The sequence below is a fragment of the Pteropus medius genome, unplaced genomic scaffold (genome assembly GCF_902729225.1).
Source record: "Pteropus medius unplaced genomic scaffold, Ma_sr-lr_union100, whole genome shotgun sequence".
NCBI lineage: Eukaryota > Metazoa > Chordata > Mammalia > Chiroptera > Pteropodidae > Pteropus > Pteropus medius.
Genome location: NW_024349141.1, coordinates 68,411 through 81,144, shown reverse-complemented (window position 1 = coordinate 81,144; position 12,734 = coordinate 68,411). Strand labels below are relative to the sequence as shown.

Genomic DNA, 12,734 nt, shown 5'->3' with positions numbered 1-12,734 from the left:
GGACTGCCTGTTAGGTAGGTTCTAGGTAAATATTTGTTGATTGATTCATCTCAGATCTAACATAATAGAAGATATGAAAGTCTATCTTGATTTTTCTTCATCTGTGATTCTACTCAGTCTGTACTCCGTGCCTTTGACTGGTTGGTCACTTTTCCAGTCTGCTTTCCATCCTGATGGAATATTCATGCTATAATAAAGAATAGAAACATCATCACCTTCTGATGACCTTAATCTGATTTTCAAGTGTCCTCCAACTGAAACCCATTTAAAGAAAGGCAACAGGCCCCACGATAAGAAATCTTTAAAAGGAGAGTGGAAATGTTCCCGCTTTAGCCTAGTGTAATTATTTTTGCTGTTCAGTTGCATAGGCAGGCTGCCAGAAGATACGGGGTACAAATTAATTAACCAACTGTTTGCAGAGATATGGCCATGTCATTACTGATAAGCACAGATGTAAATAAGGCAGTGTGTCAGCTGTTTTCTGTAACAAGAGAGGACAGAAATCTGTTAACTAAAATAAAATAGACCAAAGGCTTAGTTGGGGGAAAAGTATAGTTTGTTAGTTTCCATTTATTAGCACATCAAATTCTTTTCTCTATTAAGTGATTTCTGATATGTTGAATGGGGAGAGAAAGTATGGTTTATCATGTTAGTCTTTTAAAAATATAGTTGAATGCTGTGTACCTCAATTGAGCATATTTAGATCCCACTCCCGCTCACTAAAATCATTTCCAATATAAATTTTTATACACCATAATTTATTAGGCCAAAGGTGAATTTTAAGTAGTAGTATGTATAGTATGTATAAAGTAATGTATGTGAATAGTTTTGTCCAGACAAGAGTCTTAAACAATTTTTATAACCTAAGAAGCTGTTTCAATTTTGCAAGGATCTTTGAATCTTTGTATTTTTGGTTTACTCTTCCCCAGAGATGACACTGTGAGGACTTAGTAAATACTTTTTAAAGAAAGGAATGAAGCTCTGTGACCAGTGACAGGTCATTGCATGCTGGTTAGGGACTAGTATCTGGAGTCAACTAGATTTAACCTTTAACCCCAGCCCTACCTTTTACCAGCTGTGTGATCTTGGGCCAGTTACTTAATCTTTCCACGCCTATTTCCTCATTTGTAAACTTGGGCTAATAATAGTACCTATACTACAGAGTTGTTGTAAGGATTACATAACATAAAGCAGATAAAGTACTTAGTACATTGGCCCAGTAAGTTCTCAATAAATGTTTGACATTGTGGCTGTTGTTGTTGTATTGTATTTTAGACATTTGCCTGACCTTTTACTTTAGAAGCACTCAAAAAAACTAAACAAACAAACAACTGGGGAGAAATGAATGTTTAACTTGAGGCATCACTCTCAACTGTGGCTGTGGAGGGTGTTGTCTGCCAACCACATCTGTTTGCATATGGTTGTGGTGAGTGAGCTTTGAGTACCTTGTTCAAGTATGTCCACCTGTTTCCCCCGGAAGGACAGGAGTGAAACTGCAGTGTCTGAAGTAAAACTGAGATAAGAGAATGCATAAAACTTTCTTGTGAAAGTATTACCCGTTAGGTCTTCTAGTTATTGAAACAGAAATGAGCAAACGAGCTAACAGTTGAAACAAACTTGAAATGCTCTACTATTTCCTCGTGGTAATAAACTGTACCTAAGATGTTTAAACAGAAAAGGCCTTTGTAACATTAAGAGAGATTAGGAGTAGAATTAATTAACCAGCAGTCAGCACTCCTCTTTTCCCCCACTTAGTATTTCCTTACAAATCTATTATCCCTCCCCAAACACAACCAGAAAAAGCAACTGTACAAGTGAATTTTGTGCATGAAGCAAGGCCTAACAGTAATGATTACAGAACTAAAAAGTACAATATTCAGAGAAGTCAGTGTCAAGACCAGAAAAATTAAAAAAAAAAACCCATTCCCAGCTGTTTCCAAGGTCTAACCAAGTGCTGTCAACTAGGAGGCACTCAAGTATTTATGGAATGGGTGGAGGCATGAACAAATCTGACTGATTTGAGTTGTTTTCTCAGGCATCAATGAGAACATTAAGTTGACATGTGTATGAGTGCAACAGAATCTTTTTAGGCACAGAGAAGATTTATCTTTATTTTTATTGTAACTTCTCTTTAAATAAAGCTGCCTTTAGAGAAAGCTTTAATTCACTTGAGTGTAAGCACTAAGTAGTTTCAGACATTTATTCATGGTTCTTGTCATTCTTAGAACCATATTTTTAATTCCTGGCTGACTTTGAATTATTGACACTTAGTACATATGCCTTGCCTATTTTTTGTTGTTTTGTTTTGTTTTCCATATGGAGGAAATAATGTTTTAGAACTTCATTTATAAAGCATTTCTCGAAAATTAGAGGAGAGTCTTCAAGATGATAGCTTCCTTGGTATCTTCTTGGAAATCTCAGAGGCACCTAGATTTCAAATGTCCCAGTGTACGTTCCTTATTCTCAGACTTGGCATTCTTCCAGGATTTCTTTTCAGAGATTGGTACCACCTATCTATCCTGTTCTGCAGGACAGAGAACTTAGCATCATTCTCTGTACCACCCTTGTATCCAGGCCTTTACCAAGTTATGTCAACATTTCCTTCTAAATAGCTGAATTTTTTCTCTGCCACCCTCAAGTCCAGCCTACCCTGTATCTCTCACCTGTACTATTACAAACACCAACTGGCCTTCTCACTTCTTCTTTTGAGCCACAAATCTTTCTTCTTCATACTGCAGTCTGAGTAATGTTGAAAATAACGACGACGACAACAACAATAATAATAATAATAAAAGTCTGATGATATTATTCTCCATTATAATACTTCAGTAAACATTTCCAAATGGCAGAGTAAGGACCTCCAAAAATCTTCTCTATAAAAGCAATGAGAACACTGGCAAGAGTTTCAAAATTAACATTTTCAGAATCCTGAAGATTAAAGGCTTGAAGGATCTGTTGAACATTTATACAAGAAAAATTACTGAATCTCCATAAATACAATAAACTCTGTGGTGTTTTAAGTCTTCCTTTTTTCAACCCCCACATCCCCCATCCCCAGCTCCGCAGTAACTTTTCACAGCTTACAACTTGTGGTAGCTGTGAAAAACAGCAGCCTAGAAGCTACCAGAGGGGACAGAATAGGTTTGGAGGTCCCACAAAGCCCTACCTCCAGAAAATTGTCACTTTGAACTGTATGGTAGCTCCCTAAAAATCTCCATTCTCAGGACTTCTCTATTTGCGCTGGCTCAAAGCTCACTCTGTGCTTCATCTCTAGGATGTTTATAAAAAAAAAAATTAGCAACAATTATTGAACATCAAAAATGTCTGAGGTAGTGATACCAGTTGAGGCTAACAGGAGGATAACCAAAAAAACTAAATAGGAAACACTGGGGGCTTGTGTCAACTGGGGGCTTGTGTCAACTAGGGGCTTGAAGGAATTCCAACATTCCTGGGAATCTAAAAAATCACATGCATATGTAGGGCTGTACACATGTCCAGGAATAACCTGAAAAAAGCCCTATTTCTCACCTTTGGTTGACCTTGAGGCTCTGTGCAAACAGAAAGTGAAGGCTAAAGCAGAGTTGTGAACTGCTTGCTAGTGCATTGACGGCATGCCCCAACATAAACACAGAGCCCCTCAGGAAAGGCTAGGAAACTTACTGGTTCAAGATATTTAAGGAAGTCCCTGTATAGTAATTAGCTAACCAAGCAGAGACCTGACTTAACCCAACGAAGAATACAGAGTTTACACAAGTACCGAGTAAATAACTAAACAAAAAGGACAAAAGACTTAATATGTATAGAAAAAAGGCAAAATCACAGACATAAATCCTAGCGTATAAGTAATTAACATTAAATGTAAATAGACTAAACACTAATCAGCAAGCAGAAATTAGCAGAATGGGTTAAATAAGATTATGATCCAACAATATGGTATCAACAAGAGACATACTTCAGATACAAAGTCAGAAACGTTAAAAGTTAATAGGAAAGATATACCATACAATAATTAAAAGAAAGCTAAAGTGGCTATACAGTTATAAAGGTACACACACCTAAGCTAACAACAAAACTTTAAAATACATGATGCAAAAAACTAACAGTGAAAGGAGAAATAGCCAATTCAACAATAATAGTAGGAGACTTCAATCTCTCACTGTCAAGAATAGATACAACATCGGGCAGAAGATTAAGAAGAATATAGAAGATTTGGAAATCATAAACCAACTAGACCTAACCAGCAACAGCAGAATACACATTCTTCTCAAGTGTACGTGAAATACTCTCTAGGATCATATGTTAGGCCGTAATAAAATAAGCCTCAATAAATATGAAAGAATGGAAATTACACAAGTACAAAGTACTTTCTCTAAGCATAATGGAGCAAAATTAGAAATTAACAGAAGGAAATTCTGGAAATTCACAAAAATGTGGAAACTAAACAACACACTCCTAATTAAGCAGTGGGTCAAAGAAGAAATCACAAGAGAAATTAGAATACTTTAAAATTAATGAAAATGAAACACAACATACCAAACTTATGCACTAAAGCAATATCTAAGGGAAAACTTACTGCTGTAAATAGCTATATTAAAAAGTAAGAATGATCTCAAATAACCTTCTACCTTAAGAAGCTAAAAAAAGTAAACACAAAGCAAGCAGAAGGAAAATAAACATTAACATGGAAATAGATGAACTAGAAAATAGAAAAACTTTAGAGAAAATCAGTGGAACCAAAAGTTGATACTTTGATAAGAACAGAGTACTTTGATAAAATTGACAAACCTTTAGCTAATTTTACCATAGTATTCATATTACTAAAATCAAATTAAATAGGTGACATTGTGAACCAATCTTACAGAAATACGGTTATAAGGGAATACTGTGAATAATTGTATGCCAACACATAATGTGTAACCTAGGTGAAATGGGCAAATTCTTAGACACTGCCAAACTAGCAAAACTGACTCAAGAATTAGAAAAATCTAAATAGACCTAATACAAGAATTTGAATTAGTAACTTTGTAACTTCCCACAAAGAGAAGCCCAGGTCCATATGGCTTCCCTGGTGAATTTTACTAAATGTATTAAGAATTAGCACTCAGGCTACACAAACTTTTCTAAAAAATAGGAAAGAAGAGCACACTTCTCAACTTATTCTATGAGGCTATTAACCTGATAGAAAAACCAGGGACATCACAATAATTGAAAACTACTGACCAATATACTCAGTCTATTTTATACAGTATACATTGATTCTGTAATGTACAGTATACTAACTATACATTTGAACAAGATACATTGAGCAAATACACTCAATATAAATTTGTTAGATGGGTTTGGAAAAGCCTGGATTACTATGATATGAATAATTTCTCAAATATTGGTAACATTATTCACGTTTCAGTCCACATTGTATGATGTATTATTTTAAGCACTTCTCAAACATAGAAAACATCTGAGAATCTTTATTAAAGAGAATCTGGTCGACGGCCATGCCACCCTGAACATGCCCAATCTCTTCTGACCTTGGAAGCTAAACAGGGTCAGGCCTGGTTAGTACTTGGATGGTAGACTACCTTGGAATACCAGGTGCTGTAGGCGTTTAAAAAAAAAAAAAAAGAAAGAAACGTAAAGAGATTCTGAAATGGTAGATGTGGTTCAGGGCTTGAAATTCAGTAATTCTAACCAGGTTCTTGGCGATAGAGAGGTTATTGATGCATGACCATGCTTCAAGCAGCAAGGCTTTGTTTTGAGGACGAACATAGAGTTGTGTACACCTTCCTTTTCACTGTGACCATTAAGATAGGAGACCTAAAGAGTACTTTTTTCTCTGGCTTGAGGAATCTGAGCCAAACTCAAGACACTTACTACACTTTCATTATCTGTTAAAAGTCCTGAACCTTGTGGGACGTTTTTAGTAAGACATTTAGAGATTTTACAAATATGAGAGAGCCTATTATGTATACTGCCATGTTGGTCACCTTCGTAGCCCAACCTGCCTTCCCTAACTTAGGTTCCCTAGGATTATGATATTTGCCTCCTCTGTTCTATCTCAGGTGCTGTATCTCAGTTTTACTATAAGCAGTGACAACAGTAGCACTTGCGACTTTACCTTTGGAGAGTCAATGTAAGGTTGGTCACTTGTAGTTAGTGATTAATAGATACTAGATAGGACTGTTTTCTTCTATTTAACTCTTTGGTCCTCTGGTGTTTGGTTGGTTGCTTTTTTACTTGAAACATCTCATTTTTCTAATCCAGTTTTTATTGACTAGTTTATACATGTCCCCAAACCACATACGTTTTAACAGGTTGTTGATTGACCTTTTTTTTTGTGACTGGTTGGTTTCATCATTTGATATCTTATAGTCAAAGGAATGTCCAGTTCCTTTGATTTATTGGAGCACAGGATATGAATTTGGTTGAAGTGTGTGTGGAGGGTGGAAACGAAATTCTATTTTATCCTTTCCCAGTCGAGATGTTAAAGCTCATTTAACAGCAGTTAAAAACTTTTTTATGTCATTGATATTACTTTTGATTACCCACAATTAAAATACATGTGAGACTGACTATAGTAAAAGCCCAAATTATATGCATCCAGCCTTCTAGGTCCATTAGATTACTTAGAAGTATTTCAGACACCAATAGGGCTGAGTGTCCTAGTATCTAAGTGAGTAGCAATGAGAGCAGACAGTCCAGCCTAAGAAATCTTCTTTTAGGTAGGACGCATTGGTTGACTGATTAAACAAGGCAGAGGAATAGAGATTTCTTAGAAGAAGCAGCGGGGCACTGAGTAGTGGAGAATCTCATGTAGTGAGGTGGTGAATAAGCATGTACTTTAAAGGGAGTAGCTTACCTTCAAATCTTAGCTTCCACACATTTGGGCTCTGTAACATAAAGGAGGTAATCTCTCCTTGTGTCCCACTTTATTTACAAAGTGGGGGAAATGGCCCTGAGAGACAGGTAGTATGTGAAGATCAAATAAGTTAATACCTAGCACTTTACTTGAAACATAGGAAGTATTCAGTAATTGCAAACTTTTATTATTTTTGTTATATGTATTAATGCTTCTCAGAATTGTCATTGTGATTTTTTGTTCACCATTACATACCCCGTACCTAGAATAGCATCTAGGTGGAGTAGGCATTCAATATATGAATGAGTGATATATGTAAAGTGCTGCCATGCTACCTGACACACAGTAAGTATTTAATACATAGTGTTATAGGAGGTGGTGGCTGTAGACCAGCAGAGATTAGAAGCAGTGGCCAGTGTAACCTACTGACAGTAAAAATAGAAATAATTATAATCATAGTAGGTAAGACAGACCTAGCACAGGTTGTGTGCCAGACATAGTTCTAAGAGCTTTATGTTAGTAACTCACTTCATTCTCATCAGTATCTATTAAGGTAGCTGCTGTTGTCCCCATTTTACAAATGAGGATATTGGCAGAGGAACTTGCCCAAGGACACATTCCTAGTGAGTAATGGCATTGGGATTTGAACTTGGGAAGTCTGATCCAGAGGCCTTTCTCCCATTCTTTTGTTGAGGGCCTACTGTGTGCCCAGCACTACGCTATTATGCAGACATGGCCCCTGCCCTCATGGAGTTTATATCTTAATGAGGGAGCTAGCAAAAACAAATAATAAATTAACTAATAAGTGAGAGAATTGTCTGAAACGATAGGGGCCTACTTTAAATTGGGTTATCAGGGAAGGTCTTTCGGATGGAAAGTAGACTGAGACCTGGAGCCAGCTAGGCAAAGCATTCTGTACAGAAGGGACAGAATTAGCAAAGGCCCAGAGATGAGAAAGTGACTGGCATGTCAGCATAATTGTAAAGGAGATTGGAATTCTAGAGTGGAAAGTATGAGGAAAAAGCTGTGTCTTGAGGTTGCAGAGGTCAGGCAGAGCCTTCTAATCATTCAATTTCATTCTGACTACATTGGAGAACCAGTGAAGGGTTTAATCACATCAGATGACATTTATGATTTAAAAACTTTACTGGTTACTGGAGGAAAGGAGTGTAGAATAGGCAGAGGGGAGCACAGCCACTGTTTAGATCAAAGACCAGAGTGGACGGTGATGGGGAAAATGATTTAAAAAAAAAAAAAACAACTCATATTTCTATTGTTCTAAGCATTTCACTTTTATTAGTCCTCCTAACAACCTCTGAGGGAGGTGCTATTACTTTACCCATTTATAGATGAGGAAACTGAGGTAAAGGCTAATAATTTGCAGGGCAGAGATTTGAACACAGTCTGGCTCCAGAGGCTGTGTGTTTAGGCTCTGTGCCCTAGCAAACTAAATTCTTCCATCTATGTCTTTCACCATCCACGTGTCCACATTCACTTCAGTGAGGAAGGAATAAAATGTAGACCCATCTTTGACTTCCTCCCTCTGCCTCAAAACCCATCCACAGTCTCCTGAGCTCTTTGCAAGGTCCTCCAGAACATGTCTTCAGTCTCGTTTCCCCCATCTTCATCACACAGGCACTTCTGTCTCATTCTGATTTTTGCATCAGCCCTTGGGGATCACCCTCCGCCCACTGCTTACCTAAGTGGATCCACATTCATGCCAGAGTGACCTATTGTATCATGTGGATTCCTTGCTTAAAATCTATGGCCATGCCACCCTGAACATGCTAGATTTCATCTGATCTTGGAAGCGAAGCAGGGTCAGGCCTGGTTAGTATTTGGATGGGAGACTGCCTAGGAATACCAGGTGCTATAGGCATTAAAAATAAATAAATAAATAAAAATAATTAATTAGTTAATTAATTAAATCTTGGGTTCTCTCTTGGGCTTGCCAGGTAGAGCTGAAATTCTGAAGCATGGGCCCTGGCCCTCTGCAGGGGGAGCACTAGGGACACTCTGCTCCGCTGTTCCCCAGCCTTCCATTGCTTACAGAGGGGAGTGTGTGGTCAGCAATAGGAGCAGGGGACTACTTGAGAGTTAAGCTCACATTGTAAAATAGTTGCTATTTGGTGTACAGCAGGTCCTCGAATAACATCAACATGGTTTCCTTTCCTTCAGTGGGTCATTTTGATATAATACTGATGAATACTCTAGGAACTTAGCTCTTGTTTATATCAATTAGCCTGTGGTAAAGCAGTTTCATTATACATCATTTTGCCACAGTTCCAGAAAACTATCAACAACGTTAAGTGAGGATTTATCAGTCTTCTACAAGTTTAATTAGTGAGAACTGAGGCCCTTGTAGTAGACATATTAATGAATGTATACTTGTGTTTTTGTTAACATTTATTGTTTACTATATATTCAGTGCCGAGTGCTCTTCACGGATCAGTTCATTCTCACAATAACACGATGAAACATAGATCCTGTTAACTGTATTTTATAGATGAGGAGACTGAAGTTCAAAGAGGTTAAGTAATTCACTCACATTCACATAGGTGGTAAGAAGAGCAGGGGAAGAATAGGCACTTGAATTCAAGTAATCTGACTCCAGATTTACTTAGTTTCTGCACTGCACACACTAGAAAAAAAGAATTTGCCAAGGTGCATATTTGAGAATCAGACCCACAAAATTTTACCAGAAACTTCCTTCTAGAATGGAATCATGTGTTCAAAGGAAACATTCTCATCCTTGAATTTTGTCTCACTATGGCATACCCAATTGTAATGAATGACTATGTCATTAAATGACATAAAGGCACAATTATAACCTTTACTGATAATGGTACCACAGGGACTTATTTGAATACTTCAGTTATTCTCCATCAAATAACATTTAACACAAATTCATTTGCTTCTTCCTGTCAGTCAAGTTAGGCATTGTTAGGCACTGTCACTAGAGCAGAAAACAGGGCAGATGTGGAACTTAGTCTAGTGGAAGGAGATCAAGGTTCACACAGCTAGATGGATACTTACAAAGGGGGATGGTGCTGTGTGGCAAGGCTAAGTTAGTGCTCTGACAGTGAGTAACAGAGCCCTGCCTAGCCAAGTCTCTAAGGAAGTGTCATTGAGCCTGAGACTGGATGAACTAAAAGCAGGTAAAGATCTGGAGGAAGTGAGTTCCAGGCAGAGGGAACAGCAAGCACCAGGGTGCTATGACAGGAAAGAGCATGGTGTGCTCCAGGACAATATGAAGGACAGAGGGCCCAAGCGCAAAGGTAGTTTTGGGCTGTTCAAGGCCTGCGGGCCAGGTCAAGAATTTTTATCCTAAGAGCACCTGGAAGTTATGAAAGAGTTCTAGGCATCAGTCGTTAATTCACAAACACACAGTGATAATTCACTTCATAGCAGCTGTGCTAGGTAAAACAAAGAATCTGCCGTCAAGACTACAGAGGTGTTCGCTTATGAATTACTATTCCTAAATCATGAATCACTGAGTGAAGGAATGTAATGGAGGTATGAATGGTATGAGTAGGAGTAAAACAGAGGGGGCAATGGAACTGGTTCTTGTTGAATGGTGGGAATTGCAGAAAGAAGAAGGAAGAGCTTTCTGTGCTACAGGAGCTATTCTGGCCAAAGGTAGGATTGTAGGATAACAAGGCAGGCTCTGAGAAGGCCACGATAGTCTTCAAACTAGAGTAGGTTGACTCAGACTGGAGAGATGGGAAGAGTCAGAGTACTGGGGGCTTTGCTTACAGAGAGATAGGTCAGTGGTCCAAGCCCCACTTTGGAGCAAGCAGAGGTCTTCAAGAAGAGGAATGGCATTTTTGCTTTGTAGGTTGGTGGCTTTGGTAGCAGAATGGAGGAAGCTGAAGAGGGAAGAAACTGGCTCTGTGAGATCTGTCCTGGATATGGAGTGTATGTGGAGGCCACCGGGCCCTTACCTCAGGACATTGGTACTGGGAATAGCATGGAAGAGACAGTGTTTTGGGAGAAATGTTGGGAATTACCTGGGCCTGTGAGCAGATCTAGGTTCAGATCTTGACTCTGCCACCAACGAACCTCATTATCTGCGTGCCTTAGTTTCCTGAGCAATACAATGAAAGTATATGACTCCTATCTCACAGGCTGTCGGGGGAAATTGAGCACTTATTAGAGCCTTCTAAGGAATTGCATGAATTAATTCTCTTAGTCTTTCCACTTGGTGAAGTGCCCATTGAATTAAGTACTGTGATCTTCACCATTTGACACATGAAGAGGTTATAGAACTTGCCCAAGATCACATTGTATTCATACTAATAGGAAGTGGCCCACATTGTTAGCCACTCTGCTTAAAATACCTGTGACAGATAGTAACTAATAAGGGAGAGGGGGCAGCCTTTTGAAGAGATGACAGCTGAGCAGAGAGATCTGATGTGTGAGAATGTACCAGGCATCTTGTGAAGAGCAAGGGCAGAGTCTAGCTGAGAAAGAGCTTTCGAGGTCTAAGAAGAGAATGGTGGTCAATGTGCCTATAGCAGCAGAGTGAGCCAAGGAGAGAAGAGAAGGGAGGAAGAAGACAGAGTGAGAAGGAGGTAGGTAGATATCTGGCAGGGCCCTGAGGACTGAGGTAAGGGCTGGGATTTTATTTTAAAGAAGTGGGAAGCCACTAGAGAAATTTTAATGGTAGTGACATTTGTTGGAGGACTTCAAAGAACCACTCTGGCAGCTTTGTGGAAGGGATTGTAAACTACGTGGGAGACTTCTTCCTTAGCCCATTGGAGGGTGCTGCTGACAGGCTGTACAGCGATAGCCTAGGTATGCCACCAGCAGAGGGAAAGAGGAATCATAGATGACATCTGGGTTTGTAGCTTGAGCAATTGGGGAGATGAATAATGTCATTTACCCAAAGTGGGGAGGGTTTTGGGGGTGGGGACAGGGCATGGTAGAAAGTGAAGTTCTCTTGGACATGCTTGTTTCATTTGAGATGCATAGAAGATGTCAGGATAGCAATGTTTAGTAGGCTGGTTACATGAGTCTGGACAGAGTTCGGGAGCCATCTGGAATGGAGATAGAATTGTGGGAGTCATTGACATATAGAAGTTTGGGAGCATGGGAGAAGGGAGAAAACCCGGGATACTGCAAAGGTGAAATGCTTTACTACTACACTCGAGTTTTGTTGATCGGTGCAGTCCTTGTTGATTGGTGCTGTTGGAATAGCAGCACCAAAGTAACTGTGATTAGATTTGCTCCTGTTCAGAGTCGGATTTCGGGGAGGGGGCATTCATTCTGCATTTGATTGTGGAGGTTCTACACACATATGCTCACATGTCCATGTGCTTAAATCCAGTCCTTCCTACTGTGCTGGCCAAGGGTCTCAAAAGTACATGATAGCCTAGAAGTGGGTGCTGGGCCACTCTCTAATTGGAAGATTAGGGCGATCAAATCTTGAGAAAGATTTAGGATTTACACACAATAAAATCTGTTCTTTCAAGTTAGTTCAGAGTCCATGGGTCAAATGCAGTTTTAAAACTTTTTATTATTTTCAAGTACATAATGGTTTAAATTGTATATTTAAAGTGTATTTTGTAAACTTTTTTTTTTTAACCCAGTAGGAACTCTTTTATCAACTCTATTTCGTTATTGTTGTAAACTTAAACTTTTCCTTCTTTGCATTTGGGCTAGTTCCATATGTTAATTTGTAGATGGGCTGATTGTAAATTTATGCTTTAAAAATACTCAGAAACATACATACTGTCCCTCACAAAAATTGTTTCATTTTCTCTGTTGCCACAACATTCCACACTCTGTTCCTGTTGCTAAGGCCTCTGGAATGTCCTAGTGCAGAAAAAAGATATAGAACTCTTTTTTTTTTTCCTGTAGAAGACATTTTATTTAA

The 12,734-nt window shown here is 38.7% G+C and overlaps 1 protein-coding gene and 2 pseudogenes across 7 annotated transcripts in view; all 3 read left to right on the top strand.

The window, feature by feature from the left end:
• Nucleotides 1-12,734, top strand: part of ATXN7 (ataxin 7) — a 124,384-nt gene that overhangs the window by 61,581 nt on the left and 50,069 nt on the right. The window lies entirely within an intron of this gene.
• On the top strand, nt 5,486-5,604 carry LOC120617011 (uncharacterized; annotated as a pseudogene).
• Nucleotides 8,617-8,735, top strand: LOC120617003 (uncharacterized; annotated as a pseudogene).